The sequence below is a fragment of the Notamacropus eugenii genome, chromosome 3 (genome assembly GCF_028372415.1).
Source record: "Notamacropus eugenii isolate mMacEug1 chromosome 3, mMacEug1.pri_v2, whole genome shotgun sequence".
Classification (NCBI taxonomy): domain Eukaryota; kingdom Metazoa; phylum Chordata; class Mammalia; order Diprotodontia; family Macropodidae; genus Notamacropus; species Notamacropus eugenii.
The window spans coordinates 380863312-380875498 of record NC_092874.1 but is presented as its reverse complement, the minus strand read 5'-3'; the positions used below and the strand labels follow the sequence as shown (position 1 = coordinate 380875498).

The window sequence follows — 12187 nt, the reverse complement described above, 5'->3', positions numbered from 1 at the left end:
AAACATTAGCTCTGAGTATGCGAGTTAAAATACAACTATTAGGTGCAAAACATGGAACCATGCATAATTCTGAATGAATGGAAAACAGCATTTATTAAACACTGACTGTGCAAAACATTGTGCTGCACCCTAGGGATACAAACAGAAAAGACAGACAGCTTCTGCCCTAAAGATGCTCATATTCTAATGGGGAAGACAAGTCAAGTAGAAGGTTTCAGCTGCAAGTTAGATGGAAAGGAAGCAAAGCAGATGCTAATGGCTCTTCTTTAATATCATTCCCATGGATAAATCCTATCAGTTCTTGACGTTAAACTACCTGACATTATGAAGAATTTTAGTGCAAGAACTCTCTGGGTCACAGTGGCTATAGTTGTACCACCCACAGAAGTAATAACCAGGCTACATCTCCATAGGGGTTGCTTTCTGGATGATGGCTATGAGACAGGGTTTCAAAAGCTCTTGGGTCCTGGTGAGGGAAGATGGCAGGTGGTGGTGTACTGACCTGTCTGTTACATGTTGTCTCCTGTCTCTCCCTCAGGTGCCTGCCCTGTGGGTGGTAGTTGGGTGGCAATAGATGGAGAGAGCTGACCCCTTATACATTAATTAATCTTAAGGATCTGAAAAACTTAAGAAAGTAGAACAGTCATTCCCCCTCCCCCCAAGTATTAATAGTCACTGAATTGTATCAAATGGTGAACTTTGTTTAAGTCTCCCTCTTACCCCGCCCCTTCCAGCAGCTACATCCTCATTGTACTAGGACAAAAATTTCCTTTTCAGTCAATTCTGGTGAACCATTCTACTGATTCTCTGTCAGTTAAAGGATAAATACAATAGATCTTGAGAGAGACTCCGAGCAGAGAGATGGCAAAGCTTAAAAATGCAGGGAAGTGAAGGGAAAATTACATCACATACTATTAAAAGGCCTCTATTTCTCCCCTTCTTCTTCTCCCACCCCCACCCCCCAATACACCATATTGTGTGTTTTATTTGGTGGGATAATGGAGCTGAGCATAAACTCAAGAGGGAGGAGGACTCTATGCTAGTTCTCATTCTATCTAGCTTCCCGATCTCATTAATAAAAGGAGATTGGCCTAAGTGATCCTGGGCCCCTTCTAAATTCTTAAAATTCTATGACTATACTATGTTTGAGTAGCTATGATTTAAACTGGCTAAAACATCTCAATGCAGAATTGATAAAACAAAGTTAATCTCCACATGAAGAAATCAAGAAAATAATTCTGTATCTGTTGGCTACTGAAAGAAATTTTTTACAGGATAATTTTTTTTAAAGTATTTTTGATATTATAGGAAAAAGAAGCAAATGAGCAAAACATAACCTTTTTATTTAGTGGAAAAGCTTTGTTAAAACTATGACAAACCAATCCTCAAGTTTATAAACGATAAATGAAAAAGCAATCTTGACTTTTAATCAGAAGAATACAAATAAGAGTTTCAACAAGTTATCCAGCAAGATATTACAACTAGCAGAAGCATAAACCCCAAATACCTGATAAAGAGTTGGATTTATGACATATGTAAAGTAAATGCCAGAAAGGCTCTCATAAAACTTGATGTTTTCGTAATAAAAATGCCAACAAAATTCCTCCTGAATTTTGTTTTGTATTTTTTAACTAGAAGCTATCTATGTGGCTGTGAACCTTGAAGGCTACATACCACAGCAAGTCCATGCCTGTAAATTCCCTTTGTGTAATTTACTTGATTTAAAACAAAATGAGGCCCACGTGGTTTACCATTATTCTCAACTGTGTGCGTGCAAAGCCCCTTCTTTCTGCTGCCTAGATCTGCACATTTCCAAACGGCTTTTAATGAGCTGCTGTCATAATGTTAAATTGGGATTAGCATTTTACCAAAAGCAAAGAATGTGGCTGCAGATGCTGTGTGTATGTTCCTTCAATCTTCCCCCTAGAGGCAATTCCATTCTTCATACAGCTGTCCAGGTGGGTCTAAGTTTTTTTTCAATGTTTTTCCCTTACTGCTAAGTGATCAGCACTTAAAAAACAAACACAAAAGGTTCCAAAGCAAAAGGTGGAGGTGGCCAAACAATAAAACCCCCAAACCTCAAAACAAACAATTCTAAACTGATTGCTTCATTTCATGCCTGGATTAACTTTGTGTTTGGCTAGACTTCTAGCTAGTGTTAAAGTATACAATTGATAATGAGAAAAATTAGGGAAAAATAACATAGAACCAATGTAGAGGTCAGAAGACCCAAAGAATCGGCAAGAATCTACCATCTCTCCTCGAAAAGTTCAGTTTGTGAAAGGGAGAAAAGGAAATACTAAAATGGAGCCATGGGGGATAAGGAAGGTAGGAAAGGCACTCTGGGAAAAGAAAACATCCTTTATTTGTTACATGATCAGCAGCCAGACGAGGCTCAGGATGGATGAACCAAAAGAATACAAAACACGGAAGTCTAATCCCTTTGGTAATACTTCCTTGACCAAGGACAACCAGTATGGAGAAGCAGCAGTAAGGCAAGGAGAGCTCCTCCCAGCTCCAGAGATGGTTCTCTTTTACAGCCCAGAATTCCAAAATGAGAACAAAAGTCTATAGTCCAGGGGACTTATATCTAGTCTGGTCAAAATGAAAATTCTTTTCAAATATTAAGCTGTTTCCAGAATAAACCCACTTCAAAATACGTTGCCAAGCAGTGTTGGACCTTGGCTAGTCTCTTCAGCACTCACAAATGCACATGCCAAAACTAAACAATGAATAAAACTTGAACTCCATTACAATACTGTACTAAAGTAACCCCTTAACTATCCAGAACTCAGACATTTAGGCAACTTCACCTATCTACAACACAGATGAAAACCAGAAAAGCAGATAATGCCTTTAAGTGGCCAAAAGAGATATTATAAGGTCATGTACATTATCAAGATCATGTAACAGAAGATCTCAAGTTTTCACTCAAAGCCTGTTCGTTTTTATTTTTATTAAACTATTCTATCAAGTGTGATAATCTACTTTCTAAGGCAGCAGCAAATTATATATAGCAATAAGAAATGGTGAGAGGAGCTGCTAGAGGGAGACAAACTAAGGGAAAAAGCAAAGAGTGACAAGAAAACTATAAAAAAGCAGGCACAAGAATGCAAAAAAACCCCCACATCATTCTGGTCATTCAACACAAAACTCACTGCACAATAAACAGTGAGGCCACCATTATCTTCAATGTATTCATCTCTGCTACCAAAGGTAACAATACTAATGACACAAAGTAATCAAAAAATGGTAAATCTAAGGTCAGTTATACTGTTTAAGAAGGCAGATAAATAAATAATACATTTTATAAGATCTATATCCAAAAAAGTTAACCCTCCTGAGGGACAACACATATGGAATATAAATATGTCAGACACTGCCAAAGCAATGAAAGTTTCACTGAGTTGCAATTTCCCCCCACCTTTTTTTTTTTTAATCTTGAAAAGAAGGGATGGCTTGCTGGGGAGAAGAGAGAGGATAGAGACATACCCTGAAATTAATGTGATACAAATCCAAAAGATTATCAATAAAAAATATAACAAACCCTCTCATTTCTCCAGAGATTCAAATAACCAATGTTTTACAAGCTGTTTTAGAAGATTCAGAAGTCAACTATGAAGAGGTGATCAGTAAAAGAACTAAAATCTATAAGTGGCATGAAAACTCCAAATGCTCCAAGCCATTAACGGTGAGAGAAATTAAAATTCAAACAATTCTGAGGTTTCATCTCACACCATGCAAAATCACCCAGATGACAAAAAAAAATCAATGAGGACAATGTCAGAGGGGCTGTGGGAAGAATACATGGCTGGTGGGGCTGAGGAAGGGATTCGACTGTTCTATATTTCAGTGTAGAATTGTTCAAGGAAAGAGACTAAACTTCACTCAACTTCTATCAGCCCTCTATACCCCAGGGAAGTCAAGAATCTGAAATATAAGTCCAAGAGACACCAAAATGCTCCTAATGGCACTCTTTGTGATAGCAAAGAACTGGAAACAATAAGGTGCCTACTGTGTGTAGGAGGGCTTAAACTGTGGTATAGTAATGGACTGAAACATGAATGTTACAGGAGATATGTATGAATTAAGAATTCATGAATTAAGAAAGTATAAGAGACAAGGGCAGAGAGGGATGATAGAAGAGAGAGCAGATTGGTCATAGGGGCAATTAGAATGCTTGGTGTTTGGGGGGGAGGGGATAAAAGGGGAGAAAATTTGAAACCCAAAATTTTGTGAAAATGAATGTTAAAAGTTAAATAAATAAATTTAATTTAAAAAAAAAGTATAAAAGTTAAGAAAAACATAGGAAAGAGTTTATGAACTGATACAGAGTGATAATAAGCAGAAACCAAGATGCACTAGGATTACTACCAAGTAAATGAAAAAGAAGTAACTGAAAACCAATGATGGTTCCAGAGAACTGGTATGAAACATGCCTTCTCTGTGCAAAGGCAAGGGACTACAAGGACAGACTACTTATATGTGCTATCGATGCGGGTGCTGTAGCAGACGCCTTTGCTTAATTATTTTCTTTATCATAAGGGATGTTGGGGGGGGGGGCCAAGGAATTGACGGGGTGAGTTTGGTTGTTGTCAATTTAAATGACTATGATTTAAAGACAAAAGCCAAGAAAAGAAAGGAGTCATGGAACTTCCAGGAGTCCTTTAGTCTCACACACACGCACACGCACACACATACACACACACCCCTTCCCAATCTCAACAACACTAGATAAGAAGCTCTCTATATATACGGGTGAGAAGAACAATGGAACAGTTGTAGGATGAACGACCTACACTGGGTTCAGTTACCACCAACAGCCTGTATGACAGTACATAGCTTAGGGGTAAAATTAAAAGGAGGACAACCTGAAAGGGAATGCTCAAGTTAGGATTTTTTTTAACTTTTAGAAATTCAGAGCATGCAGTATTACCTTTTGAGAAAGGTTCCAGGTTTTTCCATGTGAAGCAGTAGTGTAAAGGAAGGAATACATACACAAAACCTTGAGTCAGAAGTCCTCACACACTAACTAAATGTGTTACCTCAGACAAGTCACTTCACCATTCCCATACCACACCACCCTCACATTGCATTCAATGATCTCTAAATATATCTTCTAGTTCTACTATTGTAATGACTGCTTAGGAAGTTTCCTTAAAAGGGGCAGGAAGAAATAGACTACAACATGGATTAAATTAGTTGACTTAGCAGTAGAAAAATGGCTACCTAAAGCAATTTTTCTTAATGTATTGTTGGAAAGTATTTTGTATTTTTCACCCCTAAATTCTCTTCCCCTCAAAAACCAGGGGAAAAGTTAATTGAATACTTTCCACAAGATGTAAAGAACCACCAACTAAGTTTATGAAATATGTAAAAGCCTGTCTCTAGGAAGCTGCTGTCTCTAAAAACCAAGAAGAGAAAGAATAAAATAAAGGCCCAATCTGAAGTACAGATGGAACGGAGTAGTAACATTCTATGAAAACATTTTTTTAAAGAAGTTGTTCACCATGGCTAATACAAAAATATGTTTTGCACGACTTCACATATATAATTGATATCAAACTGCTTGCTTTCTCAAGGAGAGGGGAGGAAAGGGAGAGAGAGAAAATCTAGGACTCAATTTTTTTTCAAAATCAGTGTTCATTTTTTTCACATGTAATTAGGAAATATCTAATAAGACAAAATTTTAAAAAAATTTTAAATACAAAGAAGTTGTTCAGGAAACAGTAATGGCTAAGGATCTTAAAATATCCAGGAGTATAAAGATGATCATACTTGATGAAGATGTCTTCTGGATTCATCTGAGGATTGATTCTGAGATTGATCATCAATTTAAACATTCTAAAATTGGTTTCTTCTGTAATCACTGTGTCTGAATCGGGGCTCTTATCTATGACAAATCTACTATTTTTCAGAATCTAAGAGTGTTTCTATTTAAAAGCAGAGAAGAGAATAAGGTGGAAGACTATAAGAAAGGAAAAGAAAACTTCCAGCAATCAGCTCATGATGCTGCATGTCTCACTGATCTAAGACTCCAAGGTAGAAACTTAAAATATAAGGCTGTTACTTCATTTGTCTCAACCACAAAGCAAACAGCTAGTGGAGGACCTGATATTGGAAAGCAATTCTAAAATACTGTGGAATAGGAAACATCTTCAGTCTTTCATCATAGAACACAGAGTGGGAATTCTGTCAAGCATATATTTCCTCATATTTCTAGTCTTCCACAAATTCCAATCATTATCTCTATATTTCCAAGAAATCATGATGTTTGGAAAAATACCAAATGAATTTGTTTCAACACAAGTAGACTTTCACTTTTCTTGAGTTAATGAAGATGGCAAAAATAAAGAATCAAAAGAAGCAGAAAGTGCTGACAGAGAGAGCTCAGAAAATAAGGCTGATCAGGCAATACCCCATGTAGCAAAACTTTCAACGAGCTTTGGGAATTTTTTAACCTACTCATTTAATTAAATACTTGTTCAATGAAAGAATTGTATCTGTTTGACACAGGTAAGGACACTAAGTCCAGGAAAACGTAACTTTCTTTATATTAATGGTTTCCTCTGTTCAAGTTTTTCTTGGTTTCTATTAAACTAACAAAAATAAATAAGAGATGGAAAATTCTTCAGAAGCTCCATCTACAGTCAAAATTCAATTAGTATTTTGTAATTATCTGTAGAAGCTCTACTTTTACACTAATAGTCAAACATGATAATTTTATATGTTATACATGTTCATCTTCATGAGTTAACAGTTTAGTGGGGGGAAAAAGTCTTTATATTTGGAATCGGAGGACCTAGGTTCAATAAAGTTCTGCCACTTTGAACAAGTTTCACTTCGAGTAAATGACTTAATTTCTCTGGATCTCAATTTCTTCATCTGTAAAATGGAGTGGTTGGACTACCTCCAACCCACCTACTCTAAATCTATGGTTACTGAACCATATTTTTTTATGATTAATATTACCTTAAAGCTAAAGAAAGGGCATGTAAAAATTAAATTTCATATTTCAAGTTTTATCTTAAAAAAAAAAAAAAAACAACCTTCCTCATCCCACCCCCTCCTATCATCACACACACACACACACACACACACACACACACACACACACACACACACACACACAACAAAAATTAGGTTTCTTCTATGTCTTCCAAATCTCTAAAATCTCTACATCTCTTCTTCGAAGGCTGATTAATAATGCCAAATTTCCTCATTTTCTATGTAATTATAAAGAAAGATTTATGTCCTAATGACTTGGCGAGATATTAAGCCTACAGGAGACAAGCAGTGGAGAGTGGTTAATTACAATCCACAGATAACAATAAGGTTTTACCAAGAGGTGGGGGATTTAAGAAGACCTCATTTTCCTAGTCTCTTCCCTTTAGAATCCCAATGTTCTCAAATTCACATTTTTGTTCCCCAACTCCTTTGGCCCTAATGCAGTCGTTCTGTTTCTGAAGAGTGGAAAAAGTGATGTCTTCAAGCTATCACGGTACTTGAACTAGTATATGGCTCAGCACCAAAGAAAGATGCTAACCCTAAAAAAGCATAACAGAGGCAACTATAAAACACACACACATCCCCTGCCCAAATCCCTTTTACCTTCTGAATGAGCAAGAACTCTGGACAACACCTGCCTAATAAAGGAAGCAGTATCCGCAGCAGACTGATTAAAGCCTGCACAATTGAAAAAAAGTTACAGAGTACAGTGGCGGGCAAGATGTCTTAAATTCATAATGTGCATGCATTGCACTCCTCATTCTCTAGCCAAGAACACTAAATATATAAAGTAATGTACCCTGGTCATCTCCAGTTTCAATTACATGTACCCTGTATTACTAATGCATCCCTCAAGATTCCTTTCCCCATTGCCCTTACATATTTTTTCCCCTTCACCCTCAGAATATATTACCTGTTGGCAGAGGTGTCTAGACAAAAAAACAACTGACAACTTCTAGGATTCTACCTTTCCTTCTGACTGTCCTTGGGGATCATTTCCACTCTTTCTTCAGCCTGTCTTAAATGTACTGGTGAAATTATTTCCAAGGTGATTCCCTCCATGAGACAGAATTCTATTTATAGCTACCAATACTTCATAGGGGCTCTTAGGGAAGGGGAAGTATAGAGGCAGAAAGGGCTCAAAATCAGCTTTCTACCCTTAAGAAACTAGATCACTTCCCTTACGTCATCCATGCTGAAGATCCCTTTGGAATCTTAATGCTCAGCAATATAAACTCACTAAAAGTCAAGAGCAAAAAAAATTCTCATCCTATTAATCACCCAATCAATATACATGAGGAGTCAACCTGAGGCCAGGTCAGCATCTTTAAAAATCCTTATGCCCACATGAGACATAACTGTGACTATCAAGTTGGAGTCCTTGAAATCCTCATTTTTTTTCTGTGTCAGGCTTACAATTTACATCTTTCTATGTAAAAATGTTGCTCTCTGATCAATAACAATTGGCTATTATTAAGACAACTGAAGTTGCTTTCAAAAAAAAATTCATCTTTTTCACCACCAATGACTCCATGATCTGATACCAAATTACCTCACAGTCACTAGCAGACAAAATGTTCCAGAAGTTAAAATCTGATTACTTTTGTTCACTTGATGATGCCAGATTTCAATAACACACGCTGTATACTAAGGTTTGGGGTGTGTGTGTTACTGAACCTCAAAAGTGAAAATAACTCTGCCTCCATTTTATTCTTTACTTTTATACTAATTTCCTAATTTGTAACGATGCATTTCAGAAGCTCTGCATGATGCAGTAGTTAAGTTTGAAGCCTCAGCAAAAAGATCAAAGAAGCAAAAAAAAAGAAAGCAGGAAGAAGAAAGAACAAAAAATTAAGATAGTACCAATGGTTTTAAAAAACAATGCTACCTGGAATCAGTTTTAAAGCTGGAAGGGGCCTTTGTTAACAACTATTTTAGTCCTTCTTCCCATATTACAGATGAGGAAACTGGGGTCAGGAAAGCTAACTAACTTATCAGTCATACAGTTACTTGAGATATATAACTTATGGACATGAAATGGTATTCATGATGGGGGACCAAATGCTGAACTGATAAAAGAGGTAAACCACACAAATGAAGAAACAGCTTAAGATTATAAAATATACTTGTTTAATTTTTAAAATCCATTCATAATTAACACTTCTAAAACTCTCACATTAACCAGATAGAAAATAATTTATTCATTCATTCCCCCAACATTCATACTTTTTAAACACTTAAACAGAAGTCAAAAGTATAAATTCCATCTTATAAGTTTTCTACAATCCCAAGAATGTATTCAAGTAAGGTGTTCAGGAACCACAACGGTAGGTAATCATCAACTACACCATACACACCTACCCCTATGTTACAGATGAATAGATAGGAGTTAGGAGAAAAGAGCCAAAAGGACTTAATGCAAAGAGCACCCTTCACTGATCTCCGGATACTTGCCAGAACAAGCCAGAGCACATCAGGGAGTTCTTTTCCAACATCTTCTGCAAATTAAGAAGTTACAGCAATAATTACACAATTACGTTTAACTTCTATTTTGGAACCACACTTAAACTGCAGTTAGTGCTTCTGCTCAGTTATCTTCACTCTTTCCCACTCCTTTGGACTTTGAGAAGCAAATTTCTATACAACTAGGCAAACAGGAAGATTTCCACACGGAACAAAGTGACAGGCAAAGGCCCCTCCGATGGAACTCCAGGTCCAAATCACATTTATCACCTTACTCTTTCTCGCTCTTCTCAAAAGTTAATTCTCTTCATTCTCTAGAGAGAAAAGTCTACACATCTCTAACATAAAGTATCCTCAGGCTCACAAATGCAAGAAAAGCAGCTCCAAGTAAAAATATGATAGTTCAGAAATCTTATGAATGCCCTAAATGTGTGCACCGTCACAAGCAAATGTCTTTTCTTTTAGGGTCTTTCTCTCTGAAACAGAAAATCCTTTTAAAAAGCATTCCATTCCAGATCATATCCATGTGATAGTTGGCAACAGGCAAGGGGCTTTCTAATCTCTATAAATATAGATTTACTATCTTACCCTCTGCTGATATAAGCACTAAAAAGACAAGATGCAATTCTGGTAAAATTATTAGGAAGTGAGATCCTAAGTAAAAATCAGGAAATTTGTCCCTGCGTGGCTCTTAGCATGCTCCCATTTGGTGGTTCTGTATCATCAGTCCTTCAAACTTGAAGGGGATGCTGCTAGCAATGATAACACCTACATGCCTCAGTTCTGCACAAGCCATCTTACTTTATATAATAATATAAATTTGTCCTCTGATTAGGAGCTGCTGTTGATAGGGTCGTTTACTGTTCACAGATCTGATCCTCTGTCTCAAAGACAATATGATATTTTTGGCCAAACCAAGCTAAAACCCCTTCAAACTTCAAAATGGGATGGAAGAAGCTCAGATTATCAGTGGACCTAAAGAAGAAAGCAGTGGCTAAAACCCAACCTGCAAAAGAGCATTAAGACCTGGGCTAACATGGGAAAGTCTCACTATAGTGCAGACTAGGCTCTTCTTAGAAACTACCCAAAAGAATTTACTTGACAAAGAATGGAAGACCTTCATTATAAAACAGCAATGACCCAGATCAACATAATACAAATGTCTATTGCTAACACATCTCTAATACAGTACCCACGCTGGAATAGCTTGCTTTGTTCTCTATAAAGAACTGAGAGATTAAATGATGTACTAAACTTGTACTGAATGGAGTACTCAAGTTATTGTCAATCAATCATACCTTGAGAAACTAGAAGAACTGAGCCATCAAGATGATATGTTCAACTAGCTACCACTTTCATTTTGTGTATTACAAAAAATAAAATATTGCTCTATTCTATAGTTTAAAATGAAACTTTGATCAATTACTATGTGTCAGGAATTGTGCTGGGCTCTAGAGGGCAAGTACAAAGAATGAAACAATCCCCACTCACAAGACCTTAAATTCCATTGGAGAAATATATGCAGCATAAATACAAACACATACAAAGTACTTCAGTACACTTGGATGGATGGCACTAACAATTTGGGAATAGGGGAAGATGGACAGACTGGGGGTCAGGAAAGACTTCATACCAAAAATGTAGTAGATTGGTAAGAGACCTGAGGCAGGGAGACCAATTAGGAGGCTGTTGCAATAATCTAGGTGAGAATCGATGAGGGCCTGAAGTAACATGGCAGCTGTGTGAATGAAGAGAAGAGATCATGAAGGTAGAAACAAGACTTGGCAACTTCTTATTAATATATGTGGGATGAGGGAGAATGAGGAGTTTAGGATAATACTAAAAGTTACAAACCAGGGAGGCTAGAAGAACAGTGGTGGCTTCCACAGAAATAGGGCAGATTGAAAGAAGGAAGAGTTTGAGGGAAAAGATAATGAGTTCGATTTTGGACATGTTGAGTTTAAGGTAAATCTGTGATGTTCAGTTTCAACTATCCAGAGGAAATCTGGTGATAGGGGGAAAATTAGAAAAATTAGATACATACAAAGATAGAGATAGAGACAGAGATATAAAGAGAGTGACAAATAGAAAGATAGAAAATATGTATTATCAATCTGGAGATAATAGTTAAGCCCATGAGAGCTGATAAAGTTACCAAAAGAGAGAGTGTAGAGTAAGAAAAGGGCCCAGGATAGACTCTTGGGGAATACCCATAGTTAAGGGGTATAATACGGGTGATGAGTCGGCAAAGGAACCTGAGAGCCATCAGACAGGCAAGAGGAGAACCAGGAAAGTAGTGTCACGAAAACCTAAAGAAGGGAAAGTATCAAGGAAGAAAGATTCTTAAAATCTAAGTCCTTGTCCTACTAGAAAGGGTTTCTAGTTCAATATAACTATCTAGAATGAGGCCAAACAAAAGTACACAATATGGATCAGGAGGCAACTCCAAAAGAAATTTTTAAAATATCACTCTGAGGTGCAACCACACAACACATCCCCTTTCTTTGGCTCCACCTTGCCCAAGGAAAAAAGTTGGTGGTGCTAATGGTAGACAAAGTAGACTACCACACCCACTTCAGGCAAACTCCTCCAGAGCTCCAACCCATTCTTAGGTAATACAAACCAACAAGGATGCCATTTATTATTAATTCAATCTGTGACAAGATGATTCAGGAGCTTCTAGAGGGGCAGGAAATGAAACAGACAATGAAAACTA

General features: G+C 37.0%; 1 protein-coding gene across 7 annotated transcripts in view; it reads right to left on the bottom strand.

The window, feature by feature from the left end:
- The window catches only part of FBXL18 (F-box and leucine rich repeat protein 18), a 342104-nt gene that overhangs the window by 275121 nt on the left and 54796 nt on the right, over positions 1-12187 (bottom strand). The gene's annotated exons all lie outside the window — the stretch shown is intronic.